The following is a 15,145-nucleotide window of genomic DNA, read 5'->3' on the forward strand; positions in this document are numbered from 1 at the left end:
ACGCGTGGATTAGGAGGGAAGGGTCGACTTCGTGGTGAATGCCCGGCTCCCCCCAGGACACACCGGCCAAGGAGAGCACCCTGGCTCTCTCTACGGGGCAGCCGGGAACCCCCAGGCGCGCACACACAGGCCGTCCCCACCCTCGCTGTCTGTACCTGGAAGAACCGCTGAGGACACCGTGTCCTCTCCTCCAGACCAAGACTCCCAAGCTGCCCCAGGCTGTGCAGCCCCCTCTGCCAACAGTAAGCACCACCTCATCTGCAAGGGGGGTCTTTCTCTCTCTAGGGCGAAGGACCCCCCCCCACACCCGCCGTTCCTCCCCACTGGGCCCCGGGGGCTGCAGAAGGGAGGAAGCCGCCCTCAGTTCCACACCAAGCGGCCGGGCCCAGGACCCACATCCTCTGTGGAAGGCCTGCTCAGCAAGAGAAAGAGCAGCCCGAGCTGTGCTTGACTTTGCTGCTGGGCTCTGTCTTGAACCTGAGACAGGAAGGGAGGACGAGAAGCCGCGGTGACACAGGCAGCAGGCAGTGGCCTGCGGTGACAAAGAGACCCAGAACCTCGACTCCCCCAAACCTCTCCAAGTAGACATGCACCTCAGTAAAAGTAGTGAGTTTGTGATAAAAACGGAGCCTCAGGAGAAGCCCCCAGCCCACCTCCCCCCTGTTTAAACTTCTCTCCTTAAGCCCAAAGGGCCAGAACCTGGCAGGTGCCGCTGAGCAGACCGGGGCCCTTAGTGACAGATGAGGGCGCTCCAGCCCTGCGGGGTGCGGTGGCCTCCCAGGGGCTGCCAGGCCCCCCCCCCGGCCCCCTTCCCTCCTGGGAAGACAGAAGGGCATACTCTGGGCTGGGCCCCACCCCCCAGTTCATTTCCCCCACCCTCTCTCAGCCCCAGGGGCAGCAGTCATGAAGCACAGCAGACGCCCCCTGGGATGATGGACGGAAGGCTTGCCTGAACCCCGGGCGTCCCTGTCTGCCCCCCACCTTAAACATCTGCTCCAGGGACCTGGGCTCTGAAATGCTGGTGGGATTTTCTGGACTGTTCTGCAGGCTACTTTGAGGGCAACAGAGTCCCAGGCCACAAGCCCTGGGTGTCCTCACAGGGAGGACTCTGGAATCTGCCCTGAGCTGGTGGCGCCATGCAAGGCCCTAGCACATGGCGACAACCCTGTGCTCACGGGCTGGGGGTCAAAAGCAGAGGCTCTGGGCCTGACTGTGGAGGTCAGGGCCCTGGGCTGCCAGTGTCAGGGTACATGGCCTTGAGAAATCGCACTCCTGGGTAGCCAAAGGACGTCTGCAAGAGTCAGAAAGATGAGCTCCAACAAGTGCCTGGCGCTTAGTAGGTCCTCAGTAAGTGTTAGGGAGGGTGCCATGATGATGAGGATGGTGGTAGCAGCACCGCTCCCTCAGGCTATAGGTCTGACTCTCCCCACAGTCTGACTCTCCCTAGAAAAGGTGAAGGGTAGGCTGGCCAACTTGGCAAGATGCTTGTTATGGCGCATCCCCTTCTTCCCACAGCTACACCGCTGATTTGGAGCTGGTCAGGGCGAGACCTCAGGGCACCCTCCAGGGCTCTGACAAGCATGAGGAGTGTCTATGATGAGCCATCCGCTATTCGTCTGCAGGGACCTCGGCTGACTTGTGTCTTGAAGGCCGACCTGGACCTCCCCCGGGCCTTACACTTCAGCGCGTGCACTGACATCAGAGGAGCTGATACAAGGTGCCACACTGCTACAGGTTCAGAAGTGGCCAGGTGTGAATTGAGGGCCAGCAGAGAGCCTCCCAAAAGCGCCGGGCACCTCGGCCCTGTTGCAGTTACAGAACGGGCGGGAGCCACTTAGGACCAAGGAGCACAGTCCTCGCCATGCCGGGAGCACGCGCTTTGTACCGGGTGCTGTGCTGCGGACTTTCCAACCGTTTCCTGTTCTCACCTGCGCGTCGACCCCGCGAGGCAGGGCTGTCCCTGTGTTACAGGCGAGGCGACTGCCACTCGGGCAGCGCCAGCAACCTGCCCGGGGGCTCAGGGCTGCGAGCGGCAGAGCCGTTTGGCGTCAGAGACAGGGCTCCTGGGTGTCTCCTCAGCCTCCTGCCGCCGCCAGGACAAACCTCCACGAACCCAGTGGCTTCGGACAACGCAGGTTTCTCCTCTCACCATCTGGGGTCGGAAGTCCGACTCAGGCCCCACTGGGCTAAAATCTGTCAGCGGGGCCGCGTTCCTTCTGGACAGTCGACTGGGAAGTGGATTTCCGTGCCCGTCTGAGCTTCTAAAGACTCCCAGCATTCCTCGGTGTGGGGCCCTTTGTCTTCGAAGCCGGCAGCGACTGACCCCTCTTATGTCCTCGCTGCGCTCTGCCCTTTGCTCCCGGGGTCACTCCTCCTATGACTCTGGACATCCTGCCCCCGGCTTCCCCTTTTAAGGACCCTGGTGATCGCACTGGGCCCACCCGGTAAGTGGCAGAGCTGGGATTCAAGTCAGGGTCCAAATTAATTGTATTTTAATGTATATATATATATGTGTGTGTGTGTAAATACGTATATAGAGCCTGTCCAGAAAAAGTCCAGCCATTGTTAACATGACGAGAATGGTTTGCGCAACATCGATGTGACCTGGCAGCCGAGGAGAGTGGACTGGAGTGCGCATACAGGGCAATGACGACTTCGCTGCACTGGTCAGTGGGGGTGGCAGACGCCACTGAGGGAGCATGTGTACTGTGTGGCTGTCGCATTCCAAATGACTGAGCAAAGAGAGCAATGCATCTGCATCCAATTTTGCATTAAGCTTGAATATTCCTCCGTGGAAACTATTTGGATGATTCAAAAGGCCGCAGCTATGGGCAACTGGTGATTGGCAGCTTCATCATGACAATGCCCCACTCATGCATCTCGTCTCCTTTAGAGTTTTTTTGTGAAACATCAAATCACCCAGGTGGCTCAGCCCCCCCCCGCCCCACACACACACAGCCCAGATGTGGTGCCCTGCAACTCCTGGATTTTTCCAAAACTAAAATCATGTTTGAAAGGGAAGAGATTTCAGACCACTGATGAGATTCAGGAAAATACGATGGGGCAGCTGATAGTGATTGGGAGAACTGTGTGAGGTCCCAAAGTGCCTACTTTGAAAGGGACTGAGGTGTCATTGTCCTACGTACAATGTTTCTTGCATCTTGTATCTTCTTCAATAAAGTCTCTATTTTTCATTTACATGACTAGATACTTTCTGGATGGACTATACACACACACACACACACACACACACACACACACAACCCTCACCAGAGGACATTTTTTGATTGCTTCCAGAGAGAGAGGAAGGGAGAAAGGGAGGGAGAGAAACATTGATGGGAGAGAGAAGCATTGATCAGCTGCCTCCCATACGCATCCAGACTGAGGATCATAACACGCTCAGACTGGGGATCGAACCCTCAATCCAGGCATGTGCCTTGACTGGGAATCGAACCTGCAACCTTCTGACTATGGGACGACACTCTGACCAACTGAGCCACATGGTCCAGGGCCAGACTGATTGTATTTTAACCATTGTCCATGCAATGCATGGGAATCTGTATGGTTATTGGTCAATGCCCATCTTTCCCTGTACTCAGCAAGCTCCACCTGGAAGAAGTGGGTGGATCTGTTTTGTTCTCTGCCAGGGAGAACGGTTCTCTACCGAAATAAAAGCACAGCAAAAATGTGTTGAATGTCAGAATCAGTCCATGGCCCCAAACTCCATTTACCTCTGCAGCCCAGCCGGAAGGCCAGTGTGGCTGACACTGCAGTCAGGAGCTAACGAACTCGGGGAGACGGGCAGGATATGGGAGAAGCCACAGGAAGAGGGTTGGCTGGTTTGACTCCGAGCGTGTGGGTGGGTAGCTCCGTGTGAAAGGGCATCGCAATGGAAACCTACTGCTAAAAGAGAGACTTTGGTTTCTCTTTGGAGAGTCTGTGGTCTGTCTGAGGAGGTTCAAGCAGCCTGGGGCATCCTTCCTGCTCTGGTGCAGGAAGCACAAATCATAGGCCTAAAGGTTGCCATGGTGACCACAGGCCTGCTGCCCCCACCCACCTGCCTTTCCACCCGGAGTGTTCCAACCTTTCAATTAATGACCTGCTAATGTATGACAACAGCCACTCCAAACACCCAGGCAGCGGCCCCCTTGAGAAACAAGCAGACTTCTCCAGGGACCTAAGAGCTGCAGAGATGCTGGTGACACTCAGCCGGGGCCACCTGCTAAAATCCAGCTTTCTGAATCCAAATTACCCTCTCCCTGGCTTCTTCCGCTCATTTTCTAGGCCTGGGTTTGACAGAGCTGGGGACGGAGGCCTCCTGGTTCCAGGGAGACAGACACTAGAGAAGCCGCTGGGCCGGACGCCTGCGCCCAGAGAAACTGATCCTGGCCGGGCAGGCGTATGTGTATCTCAGCTGGTTTTCTAGCAAAGAGGATGTAATTTGTTGCCATGGCAGCCGGGGGGGGGGAGCCAAAGGAGGAGACATTCAAGTTTCAGTAGATTCAAGATGGTTGGAAATCATTTGATGCCCTTTTCATTGAGAGGTGGGCGTGAAGTCCCCTCCCCTTGAATCCGGGTGGGCTCTGGGGCGACTTGACCGGAAGAATAAAGTGGAGGTCACACGGCGCCAGCTTCTGGGTCCGGCTCTGAAGAGACTGGCAGCTCCCGTCTCTTAGGATGTTGCTCTTAAAACCTGGGGGTCCCACGGGGAGGAAGCCCAAGGGGCCTCCTAGAGCAGCCCACATTGAGAGAAGCGGAGACCCTGGCTAACAGCCCCAGCTGAGGCCGGGATCGACTGACGCCTCACACGTGTGATCTTGGAAAAAGATCCTCCTGCCCCAGCAGGGCTGTCTCAGCGGACGTTGCAAGGAGCAGACTTAAGGCGTCCCCCCACCCCCAAACCCTGCCCAAGACACAGATTCATGAGCAAAATAGCTGAGCACTGTTATTTTAAGCTACTACCTTCTGAAGGAGTGTGTTATGCAGCAATAGATAACTGGAGCATAAATATTATTCTCCTCCAAAATCACTGAAGGGCTTATGTGTTGTATTCATTCATAAGATTACACGATTTTAATTTTTATAATAACTTTGCAAGGAGGGTATAATAACCTCCGTGTTTCCCATGAGATATCCAGAGAGGTAAGGTATCTTGTTTGAGACCAGCCCCCTAGGAAGGATGAAACCTGTTTTCCACTGTTTCTCTCCCTACAGAGTGCACGGTACCCGGAAGGGCGCAACCTCCCGGGAATATTGAGAACGCTCACGGCTAACCTTTAGGGGGCGCTGCGAGGCTTTCGGGGCAACATCTTCATCCGCATGGTCTCTTAACCACCCTAGGAAGCAGGCCCTACTATCATGCCCGTCACAGGTGACACTGAATCTTAAAAAGAGGGCAGGGGATCATCTCAAGTTGAAAGCTCTAGTAACTGGAAGAACCAAGATTTGGACCCAAGCCACGTGGTCCTGGAACGGAACTCTCAAGGGTAGATAGCGTCTAATGCACCCATAGACTGCCCCAGCCCTGCTTCCCCTGTTCAACTCAGTTCTTTCCCCTCCTGCCTTGTTTTGGAAGCTGAAGGGGGGGGGGGGAGACAGTGTTAAGCAAAGCATGACCGTATTATCTCAGATTTGTGCAGTTCCGACCATTCTATGTTTTGTCCTCACATCCGTTTTGTCCTCTCCCCGTGTGAGGTGGCCACGGCTAGTATTTATCTCCATTTGGCGGGGGCCCAGCCCCAGCAAGTGACAGGCCCAAAGCCACTGGCTCCAAGGCGCTCCTCTGCCCACCGCTAAAAAACCGAAGAGCCTTCCCGCGCCCTTTCAACAGCATCACCGTTCTCCAGCTTGAGGATTACCTGGGTCCGCACGATGGCCGGCCCGGGGGTCTGCCAACCAGCGAGCCCACCCGGCGCTCCTGCGGCCAATCACAGGCCAGCTCCGTCCTCCCTCCGCCGCAGAGGCGCTCGTTGGAGTCTCCAGAATCAGGGCCCTTGTCGGACGAGCTGCTCTTGTCCTAAGAGGGAACGCACGGATTTGAGGGCAGGGAAGAAAATGTTTGGGTCCCCTGTGTCGCGGAGCTCCGGGCAGTGAAAGGTTAGCTGTCTTATTATATGTATGCATTTTTTGGAGGTAATTACCAGGTGGCCACGGAGCCAGCCGAGGGGGTGGCTGCTAAACCAGGCGACAGCCACCGCGCACACACCCCTCCGGAAGAGGGACGGGGACGCGCCGGCGCTGCCGCGTCTGCCTGCCGTCGCCACGCACCCGCTGGGCCCCCTCCAGGCGCGCCCGCACTTGGCCTCCACCGCTCGGCTCGCGCACACGCACACGCTCCTGCACCTGGCCTGCACGCGCGCCCAGGCGCGCGCACACGTGGGGGCCACGGGCCCGCGCTCTCACCAAGCGCTCACGGGGCTCAGCCGGGGAAGGCGTAGAGCCGGCCGCCGGCGCCGGGATCCGGCTGCTGCACGCGCGCAGTTCCCCCACCCTGCTGCGCCCGGGGCCCCGAGACTAGAGGAAGAGCACTGGCTTCGGGGAGATATACCTGTGCTGCGAGAGGCCAGCCGGAGTCACCCCGCTCGTCTCGTCGCCCGTGTCCCCGCCTATGGCTGGCACAGCAAGCGGAGTGGGCACTTCATCTTTTGCAACTGGCGGGGTGAGGGGTGACCTGGGCTGCTTGGCGGGTCCGTTTCCGCCCCGGCCTTCCCACTCCTTGGACCACGGGGCCTCGTTGCGCTGTGATTCCCGGCATCCCACACCCCCGACCGACCGGCGCACCCAGCTTTGCCGCTCTGAGCTCCGCCTTTCACACAAACCACACACCACGGGCTAGGCGCCCGGAAAAACCCCGCTGGTGCAGACCTGCCCTGGAGCTACAGTGCTTACCGCCCCCAACTACCATCCTGCTCCTGGGACAGGCTCTGGAGCTGCTACCGTGGGCTCAGACTGGGCCTCGCTGCGAAGGGACCAGAGGGTCCTCCAGCCACATCCAGAACCCCTAGGTACCAAGCCGGGGTGGGGGTGGGGGTGCAGGGGGAGTCCATGAAGCAATCTTTTCTCTGCGTCCACACAAGCCTCAGTACCTCCGTAGCCACTCAGTAAGGCGGGTCCCCTTGCCGCTCGGGCCCTCTCCGCCTCTCTGCACCTCGGGAGGAGGCAGTTTGCTGCCTCCTGGATCCCTGGTGCCTCCCGAGGCCCGAGTGCGTCTGCAGCACAGGTAGCCAGGGACCGCGCGGAGGACAGGACCTCCTGCTGGTTTCGTGGAGAACTCCCAGAAGCCCGAGGGCCCCTCTGCCCCACAAGCTCACAGATAACAGTAACGATATTCACAACTCCCAGTTTGTGAGTGCTCTGTGCCAGGTGCTGTTCTAAGCATTTAAATGCATGAACTCATTTGATCCTCATCACTGTGTGAGGTAGATACTATTATTATTCCCATTGTTCTCCTCGGGGAACGAAGCACAGAGAGGTCAAGGAACTTGCCCAGAGTCACACAGGTAATATAATAAATACGTAGAAACACTGAGATTCGAACCCAGGCAGGCTGCGTCCTCAGCCATCATCACCACCCGCATACTATCTTAAGCCACCCCGAGCGGTACCCCCAGCACCCTCTGCCCCTTCACATCTGCATGTGCTCACTCCTGCCTCCCTCTCTGCTCAGAAGACTGCCCGAAATGCTGCCCCAGTTTTAAGACCGGGAAGTCACTTCCCCTCTCGAGCCTTTGGGTTTGGCCCCAGCAATCCGTGCTGAGCCCCACTTGCTGCTCCCTTGACCCCCTTCCCGGCATGTTTCGCACTGCCCCCTGCAGTCATTGTCCCGCAGCGGTCACTCTGCGTGGTCTTCATTCCCAGCCTGTGCCTGGTGCAGAGCCGGGTGCCCCATTCCCGTTTGTGAAGTGAGTGCTTGGTTGTCAGGACAGATAGTTGGGGGTCGGGGGTGGAGGGCAGCTGGAGCGTGGGCTGGAGGGTGGGGGTAAAGACAGAGATCTTTGCCTCGCTTTCTGCTAGCTCCTCTGGGCGGCTCAAAGGTCCACACTTTCTGCCCGGGCCCCTAGGTGGGTCTCTGGAAGGAAATGGACGGTGGGCAGGAAGGCAGAAGGTACCCCAGCAGGGGAGGCGGAAGGAGCCGGTGGAAGGGGGGGGCGGGGCACTTAGCCTTTCCTGCTGGGCACGCGCCTAGCACCCTCCCAGCAGGCTCTTCTCTGCGGCTGGCTCAGCCTCTTCTGCTGGTCCTCATTCTGAAATTCCTCCCTCTTGCAAAATATTCACAAATAGAGTGTTCTGGATGAACTACTCATGCCATAAAAATGCACATGTACTTCTTAAAGATTGCTAAACTGAACGTCGTTGTTAGGAGTTTGGCTTTGAAAGCCAGACTGCCTGAGTCTGAATCCCACCTCTGCTACCTGCAGTAGGGTGACCTGGGACAAGCCCCTAAACCTCTCTGTGCCGGGTGCCCCGTGTGTGAAACGGGGACACGGCTCCAAAGGGGAGGCTGAGATGATTCCATGAGTTAAATAAAGGAAAGCCCTCAACTCAACACCCAGCACCTTATTAGGGTTCAATATGTGTTCGCTGTTATTGTTGCCCACTCCAAATATTCTCTTAAAAGCGGTGCCTGTCTGTTGAATGTTTACCGGTCCTCGGTGCTTAGGAGTAATCTCTTTCCACCTCAGCGGGTCGTTTTCTTCTCTCGCCTTCACAGAGCAGGACACTGAGGTCAGTGGGTGGTCTCAGGCCGCTCGCTCCCGAGCGCCTGAGCCAGGGCTGAGCGGGGTCCTGACTGTGAAGCTGCCGCTTGCACTGACCCTGCCCTGCTCCTCCCCCCCACCCTCAGGAGAGAGGGCTGGGGTGCGAAAGCCCATCATCATCATCATCCTCGGTTGCTGGATCCAGCATTCGGACTCAGGGGCACAATGCCTGCCTTGCAGGGGGCTTGTCACAAAGTGAGTCCTGCCCGGGCGGCCACGTCACCCAGCCCAGGGGAGGGGGGACACTGTACGCAGCACTGGGTGGCCCTGTCTCCCTGCCTCTCTCTCTCATCTTTTCAGGCCTCACCTGAGAATATATTTATTGATTTGAGAGAGAGAGAAAGAGAGAGACATCGATCAGTGGCCTCCCATAACGCACCCCGACTGGGGACCAAAACCACAACCTAGGCATGTGTCCTGACCGGGAATCAAACCTGCAACTTTGTGGTGCACGGGATGATGCTCCAACCAACTGAGCTGCCCAGCCAGGGCCCTGCCCGTCTTCCTGTAGCCCACAGTCTCTGTTGACAGATGCCTGACCATGTCTACAACGTTTCACAGTCTCAGTACTCTTCCACTGAAACAAGCTCCGTTCCCCCTCATGCTTCACTTCTTAGACACAGAACAGCTCGGTGCCCGTACCAATTTCTTAAAGATCCAGAATTGGCCTGTGGACTACAGGCCTGACACCCCTGGCCATGCTTTCCCTTAGAAAATGGAGATTTGGATGAGCAAAGAGACTCATTTCCTTGCTGTGTTTCTTGGTGTCAGGATGTCCAGTCCTTGGCAGGGGAAGCAGAATGTGTTATTTTATAAACAACACCAGGCGTTGGCCTAATAAACAACACACAGCTCACTAAGTTAAAAATGAAGTGCAGATTGTTTTCCAGAACCTTCCTGGACCTAGAGAATGGTAAATTATGGCCCGCGTTCATGGAATGCAGATTTGAGACGCTGCGCTAATAATGGTCTTTCTTGCCCACAAAAACCATCTCCCACCCTGGGCTGGGCTACAGAGACGCGGTCAGAATTCCTCCAGACACAGCGTGAGTGGCACTGATGTCATTTCTCCAGCCTCCGTGGGGTTTGGGCCAGGGCATCTGCATTTCCCAGTGTCGAGCTGAGGGAAGCACATGGCAGGTGCTCTCGCCAGCTGCTGGGTGGGAGAGAGAGGTTGCCGCCCAGGCCGGCGTGTGCGAGGACTTCCAGTGGGCTCGCCCAGGTCCCCTCTTCACCCTTCCCCATCCTACTCAATCGACTCTATCGCCTGGTCTCCTTGCCATCTGGCTTCTGTTGGGCTTGGCCAATGGGAATCGCTCACTGGGATCGGAGGATGAAGGGGAGAGGGGTCGAGAGAGTATTTATCCACCTGCCAGGGTGGCTTCAGAGTGGCTGCCACCCTTTACTGAAGTCGCCAGCTCCTGTCACAGTCCCTCTCCTGCACTGCCTTCCCCCAGGCCTGGGATGGTAACAGCTCGTCCAAGCGCCAGCTAGCCCCAGGGTACCACACTGTCCGCGCTGGTTCCTTTAACCGTGTCGACACCTCTGAAACACCATCCCTGTGCTAACCTCTCCTCGGTCACCCGGCTGGACGGTGCCTCTTGCTCTCCGCCAAGCCCCGACCTGCTGCGGAAGTGGCCCTACCCACTTCCTGCAGACTCTCTCGTGGAGGCCATGTGTGCGCACTTTAGAGGGCACGCAGATGCTCTACCAGAAAACAAAAATGACCGATTTCCCAGTTCAGTCTTCCAATTAGCACAGCTGGCCAGCCTCAGAGGAAATCCCTCTTTATCCCCCGAACAGCTGAATGAGTCCTCCTTCGCCACTCGGCTCCGGTGCCAGCTCATCCCTGTGCCCCCGCAGCCCCCGGGCTCCGCCTGCAGACCACCCCGTGCTTCCTGCCCGCGAGCTCCCTGGCCCTCCTTCAGGCGCACGCTCTCCTTCTGAGAAATACCCGCCCTGGAGTCACGCACCTCCCGGGCCAGTGTCAGGCAGGAAGACGGTTTTGTCTGATCACAATTTTTTTTCTGGCATTAACCACACTCCAGCAGGCTAGGGCCTGAGCTGATTAATCAGAGCACCGGCCTGATTCACGGGGCCGTGTTTCCGCTCCTGCTCCGGCACTCCGCTGCACTCACATAGGACGTGACTAATGAGGACGGGAAGGCAGGAAATTCCGGGGCTGGCGGAGGGGCCGCTGAAGCCCAGGTACAGCGTGGGCACACACACCTGGAGAGCTGGGGAACCCGTGTCGCCTCCCTGGCTGCTCTGCAGACTCCTGGAGGAGGCCTTCAGGCCGAGCTTGCTCAGGCTGAGGCAGTTGGGAGAGGAGGCGACATCTGAATGTCTAGCTTCGAGTCCCCAGTCTGCTGCTTTCCAGTTGTTAGAGCTCTGGCAAATTATGTAGTGCCCCCTGAGCCTCCGTTTCTTCTTCTTTCAAATGGGGTTAATAATGGCCCTGGCTGGTGTGGCTCAGCGGACTGGATGCTGGCCTACAAACCAAGAGGTCACGGGTTCGGTTCCCGGTCAGGACACATGCCTGGGTTGCAGGCAAGACCCCCAGTTGGGGGCATGCTAGAGATAGCTAATCGATGTATCTCTTGCACAGCAATGTTTCTCTCCCTTTCTCCTTCCCTTCCTGTCTCTCTAAAAATAAATAATAAATACAATCTTTTTAAAAATAACGTGAGGTTCACGAGGAAGATCAGTGTCAGAATGAAACATAAAGGTGCCCTCAGGAAAGCGGGTTGGCACAGAAGCCAGGAGCGCAGCCCTGGGGGTGCCCAGGGGCGGGGTGGGCCGGGAAGGCACAAAGGGGGCTTGGCTGGCCGAAGCGGGGTGGCAGGGCCCAGGCTGGGGCTGCTCAGCCAGCCTCCACCAGCCCCTGCCTTGTCTCCTGCTTATGGAGAATGGGTGGAGTCCCGGCTCTTCACACACGCTGTGCGACTTCGGAAAGTTATATGACCTCTCTGTGCCTCAGTTTCCTTATCTGTGGAATTGGGAATAAATAACATCTCACAGTATTCAGTGAGTCAATAAGCATTTTTTTAAAAAAAAAAAAACCCTCTTAGAACTGTTCTAGGGGGTGCCCGGCAAACGCCGGGGCGGCCTCCTCACCCCAGGCCCGTGCAAGGCCTGCGTGTGCCCCCGGGTCCGGTGCACAGACTGTGTGCTGGCGAGCCGGGGTGGGGGGGTTTGTTTTCTCCAATGTGCTGTTCCATGTGCCTCCTACGGGGCTCGTATTCCTCTGGTGTGTGAGTGCTGGTGGAGGGCAGAGGCGAACTGAGTGGCGTTCGGCACCAGGAGCTCTTCCAGATGTGCCTGCCCCAGAGAGAACCATTCGCAGCTCCCTGGGTTTCCCGGGATTGGCGTGGGTGCCTCTCACAGGGGTGGGTGCTAGGGTGGACCGGCAGAGACTGTGTAACCTAGACAGGGGCCTCGTCCAGAAGCGCCGGGGGATTCCCGTGTGCCGGGCTCAGGCCTTGCCCGGCCTGTTCCCAGCCTGCGAGCTAGTGCCTTGGGGGTGGTAATGGTGCTGGAAAGGCAGCGTAGCCTCGGACCGCAGACTGCCTGGGTTCACATCCCAGCTCTGCCATCTGCCAACACACCTCACCTCTCAGTGCCTGGCCTGTATGTACTGTGAGGAGGGCAGCAGGGCCCTGCCTCCTGGGGCGCTGGGTGGTGAGCTCAGAGCAGCTCCTGGCCCCGAGGGGGTGCTCGGTAGACGCCAGCTGTTGTTAATGTGCCACCAGCTACGGCACCCTCCGACTACTGGGGAGGGACAGCTATTGTGACAAGGACTGTGATAGCCAGAGTAACAGCCCCTCAAAGATGCCCATGCACCCTCACCTGCACGTGTGACTGTGCTGCCTTACGTGGCACAAGGGACTCTGCAGAAGTGGTGAGTTAAGGACATTATCCTGCACGATGCAGGCGGGCCCGCTGATCGCACGGCTGGAGGGGAGAGCACGGGAGGGATGCAGGGTGGGACGGGGCGACCAGCCACTGTTGGCTTTGAAGACGGGGGCTGGCCACAAGCCAAGAAAGGCAGGCAGCCTCCAGAAGCCGGGAAGGCCATGGATTCCCTCCTTGAGCCTCCATAAAAGACTCAGCCGTACCCACTTCTGGCCTCCAGCACTATAAGGTCCTGTAAGACTTCTGTTTTTCTAACCCTCACCCGTGGATATACTTACTGATTTTAGAGAGTGGAAAGGCGGGGGCGGGGGAGGGGAGAGAGAGACCTCGATGTGAGGAACCCGTTGCCGTCTGCAGAAGCCCTCCCTGGTAACGGAACCCGCGACCTTTTGGTGTATGGGACGATGCTCCCACCAACTGAGTCACCCAGCCAGGGCATAAATGCGTATTGTTTTAAGCACCAAGTTTATGGGAACTTGTTACAACAACCAAAGGGAACTCGTACAGCTGCCAAGACCCAACACAGCCGCATCCCCAAAGGAAGAACCGCGGTGAGTCACCGCAGCGGGGACCGAGCCACGGCTGTGCCGCCCGCACCGCCTGCCCTGTGAGGGGAGGAGACGCCCTGGCCGTGGAACCGAATGTCCCCTGGCCGCGGGCCAGAGGTGCACTGCCCGGGGCAGGAGCGCTCAGGGCCAGTGGGGTCGGCTGGCGAAAGGCCTCCTGGAGGAGCTGGACCCTTGGCAGGGCCTTGAAGACTGGAGGGTATGGGGTTTGGACCAGGAGGAGGAGGAGGAGGAAGGAAAGGCTCTGTGGGAAAGGGCCCAGCTATTTATTCATCACTCATTCATCTGCTCATCCAGCTCCTGGCTCCAGGCCCTGGGGGTGGGGACCTGGATGGTGAACTGAGTGAGGTGGACCTGGCGGCTGTTCTTACGGAGCTTACACTCTGTGGCAGAAGCCACTATGCCATTGCAATGAGGCACGACAAGTGTGGCAGCAGGAGTGCAGCTTGTTAAGGGAGGCACATCTGGATGGGCTTCCTGGAGGAAGCGACCCTTCAGCCGATGCAGGATAAACTAAAGCTCCATTCTGTATTGCTCTGGGCTCCGTGTGGTGCTCTGCACTCAGCGGGTGCCGACTGATGGGAGTTTAGCCATATCGCCTCTTATTCCCGGCCCAATTCCTTCATAATCCGTCCTGTCACACTAAGGGGAGCATCTCAGTTGGATGCTAGTCCGTTCTGAGCACGACCTTAATTCTTGCTCATCGCCCTTTGTAACAGGTGTTCATTATAATTGAATAACGCCGCTTGCCGTTGTATGTTTTGTTTTCGTTTAATTATCTTTTGTGGCAGGGGGCACTGAGGTTCCACTCCTGGGAGTGGGACACAATTGCCCCATAAACGTGCGTGAACTTAAGTGTGACAGAACCACAAGTGAGGGGGCAGGAGAGCTCTTCCTCTCGCCGCCGAATGCCCCCCTGGGCCCGGCGGCGGACAAAAAGGCGCTCAGTGCCCCTCGGCGGTGGGCCTGATCTCTCCTTTGGGACCGCCGCATCTGAACCCCCCACCCCCACCCCCCACACACACACTCAGTAGTGGGGAGGGCAGAGTGGCACCAGAGGTGCGCGCTGAGCGGCTAGAAGTCCCAGAGAGTTCTCGCAGGGCTGGGGGTGGGGCGGCTGCAAGGGGAGGGGCTGACTGGACAGGGGACACGGCGACCTGCTCTGTGTGCCTTCTTGGGCGGGAAGGGGAGAAAGCCGGAGCGAGGCAGGAGACGCATGCATGTGTCGCGTGTGGCTAAGTGGGTCTGGAGGAGAGGAGCTGAGCACCCAGGAGGGTCAGGAGCTCAGGGGACGCGGAGGAGATGGTGCGGGAGCCCTGGCTCCCATGTCAGGGGTGCAGCAGCAGGGAGCTCCCAGGGGACCTGTGGGGAGCTCTGGGCATGGTGCCCCTTGGGACCCACACGGGGGGCATGAGGGCCAGGGCAGGCTGATCAGGGGGAAGAGACGACCGGCAGCGTGAGGACCTCAGCGGTGGCCGGCTGCATCGTGGCCCGTGCACCCCTGCCTCCTTCCCTCCTCTGGGGTATGCGGGTTATTTTGAGCTAAAGGCAATGGAGACCCTTTACTTTCTCTTGTTAACCTGTCTCATGCAGATTTAATGATTAGACCAGCCTAAAGAACTTAGGAAGGTACAGGGACATTTCTTCTTGCCCTGCATATATAATAAGATGAAACTGGAAAGGGGGAGTTTTCAAAACTCTGATTCAGAAGGGAGAACTCGGATTAACACAGCAATCACCACACTCTGACAGCAGCTATGATTGGACCACACCGTGGGAGCCCGAAGTCCAAACGCTCCCGATCGGGAGGAGGGCAGTCAGGGTAGCCTTCCTGGAGGAGGAGACCGCTAGACTGAAAACTGCAAGGGGACTAGGAGGTGCCCTGGGAATGGTCGCAGTGACCGGTGT

At 57.8% G+C, this 15,145-nt stretch overlaps 1 protein-coding gene across 3 annotated transcripts in view; it reads right to left on the reverse strand.

The window, feature by feature from the left end:
• GPR68 (G protein-coupled receptor 68) overlaps nucleotides 1-15,145 on the reverse strand; it is a 28,521-nt gene that overhangs the window by 12,564 nt on the left and 812 nt on the right. The window contains exons 1-2 of one of the 3 annotated variants that reach the window (XM_045823826.1): nucleotides 6,548-6,753; nucleotides 5,859-6,016 (exon numbers count right to left, since the gene is read on the reverse strand). The gene's annotated coding sequence lies outside the window, so the exon portion shown is untranslated. Of the gene's footprint in view, nucleotides 1-5,858; nucleotides 6,017-6,140; nucleotides 6,252-6,547; nucleotides 6,754-15,145 lie in introns of those variants that run through there. The other 2 variants (XM_045823830.1, XM_045823829.1) reach the window with 2 other exon arrangements.

Source organism: Phyllostomus hastatus, unplaced genomic scaffold, assembly GCF_019186645.2.
Source record: "Phyllostomus hastatus isolate PE091 unplaced genomic scaffold, TTU_PhHast_1.1 phas_scaffold_501, whole genome shotgun sequence".
NCBI lineage: Eukaryota > Metazoa > Chordata > Mammalia > Chiroptera > Phyllostomidae > Phyllostomus > Phyllostomus hastatus.